Below are 3,117 nucleotides of genomic sequence, written 5' to 3'. Positions count from 1 at the left end.
GATTTAACTACCTGCTGAAGGACAGGCAGGAAGAAAAGGCTGAACTTGAGAAATATCCAACTAAAGTACATGTGGACCAAGAATATTACTTGGCCAGGCTTGTGCATCATGGCCCAGTCATGATAATTCCCCCCATGAGATAATTCCCCCCACCTGCCCCCTCCCAAGTCTGTCCTTGCAAACCTGCCCAGCACATCATATATGCAGTTAAAGTCTTTCTAAGCTACAGCAGAAGCCACCTATGTTAGACTATTATTCTTCACCCTGTCACTCCTGATTACAGTTCGACTTCTAAACACAGGAAGCACAGAGAGTGTAGGATGGTATTTCCTTAGCAGAGGAAAACAAGCATTAAGGAAACAAAACTTAGGTTTTTCTCATTTCTGTAATAACTACAAAAATCACAATTTACCGTGCTTCTACAAAAAAAAAAAAAACGGCTTTAACATGGGAAGGAACATGATATGACAAAGAAGAACCACAAAAAAAAAACCCCAAATCCAACCACACAAAACCCCCTACAATCCTATAATTTCATAGTACACATCTTAAACCTTTGTGCTCACTTCAGCAATGGATTTATCCGCACGATTAGTTCCAGTAAAGTCAGTGGCATCTCTCACGTGCTCAACTGAAGTCAAATCTCCTTGTTAAATCATGAGTCACAGCTTTCCAGCGTAAGCAAGTAATGTATCTTTTTCAGTATCATTCACTGGGAAGACAAGGATTTTAACAAACACTTTAAAATTTGTGCTAAAAATGTCTACTGAAATTTCTTGAAGAGGTTTAGGAAATCACCTTGGAGAGCTTAGTTACTACTGAGTCAGTGTAGATTAAGAAATCTAGCAGATGCCTCTATGCAGAGCTTTATCCCCACTGGCTTAAAATGACTTGTCACAGATCAAATACCGGATAAAAAATTTCTGCACCCAGAAAAATGGGGGAAATTCCCAGCCTTTCGCAAAGTACATTAAGAAATAATTGAAAGACACTCTATAAAAGTTTCCCTTCAACACACCTTATTCCAAAAGTTAGATGCTTATTCAGAAGTTTTCATTGCTCCAAACAAATTATACCTTAAACTTGGAAAGACAAGGGGCAGTAAATACTACAGCGCTTGGACACAACGTACTACATGCACGTATATATGTATATGTGTGTTTATATACACACACAAAAAGAATGGCATAACTTTACAGTTCTGAGGGACTAAAATAAGAGACTATATTCATTATGGATAAATTTATCAACTCATACATGGAAAAATAATCTTAGCCTCATGTACAAAATGATGGGCTCTAGCCTGATGATTACCTCTTAGGAAGATGATCTCGGTGTCACAACTGTCTGGTTTTGCTAAAATGTCAGCCTGATGCTGAGTGGTAGAGTTTACACATTATTAGCAGAGGAACGTGGAGGGGAGCAGCGGCATCGGGAAAGCTAGAAACATAATTACTGCACAAATCCACAGTTTACCCACACCACAATTTAGCATGCAGTTCTGGTCTCCTTATCGCTCTTTCTTCTAGAAGGGCTCATTTGGCTTACTAAGTAGAGCAACCACAGACGGAGGAAATCCTACATGCAGCAAATCGTTGAAGACGGTTTTAAATGAGCGTAGTAGCCCAAAAACCCTGTTCTTGCCTTTCCCTAAGTATCCATTTATAACCTCCACGGGATGAAGAAGGTTGAGTGGGATCAGTTTTGAAGTCTGAATCAGTGCAGCCGCTTTTACTTTCTTATTCACTCCAACTTAGCGATCACGGAAAAGAGTCTATCACAATGACATATTGTTTACAACTGCTCTGGAAACAGCAGCATTTCCTCATCAATAAATCAGCTGTTACCTTTTAGACAAGGCTTCCAGCCATTTGGCTGCTCTTGTAAACGCAGATACTATATTCCATAATGCCACAGTACTCACACTTATTAGCATATACACATTTGAATTTTTCCACTGAAGTAAGTATCCCTAAACCAAACTTCTAGACTGAGTTTGTGATGCTGTGCAACTTTAGACAGAAAACCCAAACACAGAATAGCTTCACTACACATTTGAATTATTTTAGCAATGTTAGACAAAAGTAGTATTTCAAGGCAGTGAAAATTACAGATCATCTACACATTTAAAGCTCTTCTGTGGAGAAAGAAGTTCTGAGTAATACAAACAGAAGACAGATTATGTACAGAAAATCCTGTAAAGTCTTTATGTGATTTTTCATCTTTTTTTTTTGTTTTGCCTGTTTGCAGCAAGGATGATGAAAGCTTTCAAAACATTTGGAGTAACTCAACACCAACAATCTTTCCTTTCCCAAATTACCATGCTGCTTCTGAATTCTCAACACTTGCCACAGAACGAGTCTACAACATTCTCTTGATACTAGACTACATCAAAAGAGAAAAAATAAAAAGTCCTGCAAATGTGTTTTCTTACTTGCATTGAATTACTTGCATACTAAACCTAACCCACTCATATAAATGAAGTGGCTACTATTAGCATGCTTTTCTACATGTAAACTATTTGCTTCATATTTAATACGCATTTCATCATACTATTTCTTTGTGACTGAAATTAAAACCTAATCCAATATTTATTAATATTTATTCTCTTCAGTACACAGTAGGAGTTTTATCTAAATGTTTGTCTTTTCCAAACCCAACTCATTCATTGACAGTCTCCTACTTGAAAAGTATTAAGTATTCTGAAACGAGTTTAATTGCATTTCCAGAAATAGGAAACTAGAGTATATATCAGAAAAACTGACATCAGCACATACACTTACTCTCTCACGACAGTTGCAGCCACAAGCTTTTTTGTCATCTAGCTAATATGGAGATTCATGTCTCCGTACCACGACTCCTGTGTTCTGAGAACAGACTTACCAAACGGTTTATGGGCTTACTGTATTTGAGTAGCAGGAGATTCATCACTGAACAGCTGGAGCTTTGCCCAGGAAAACAAACTATATTCTATACTGAAGAGAGGGACATGATGATTAGGCCTTTCATATCCCTCTCATGTTGAAAAATATGGAATTATCAGAAAACTGTAATCATGAAAATGTTAAACTAAGGAGAATAGATTTTTACAGCAAATTAACATAATTATGTTTACCA

The sequence above is a fragment of the Buceros rhinoceros genome, unplaced genomic scaffold (assembly GCF_000710305.1).
Source record: "Buceros rhinoceros silvestris isolate BGI_N320 unplaced genomic scaffold, ASM71030v1 scaffold29686, whole genome shotgun sequence".
NCBI lineage: Eukaryota > Metazoa > Chordata > Aves > Bucerotiformes > Bucerotidae > Buceros > Buceros rhinoceros.
The sequence above is the reverse complement of the archived record's forward strand: the minus strand, read 5'-3'. Positions refer to the sequence as shown.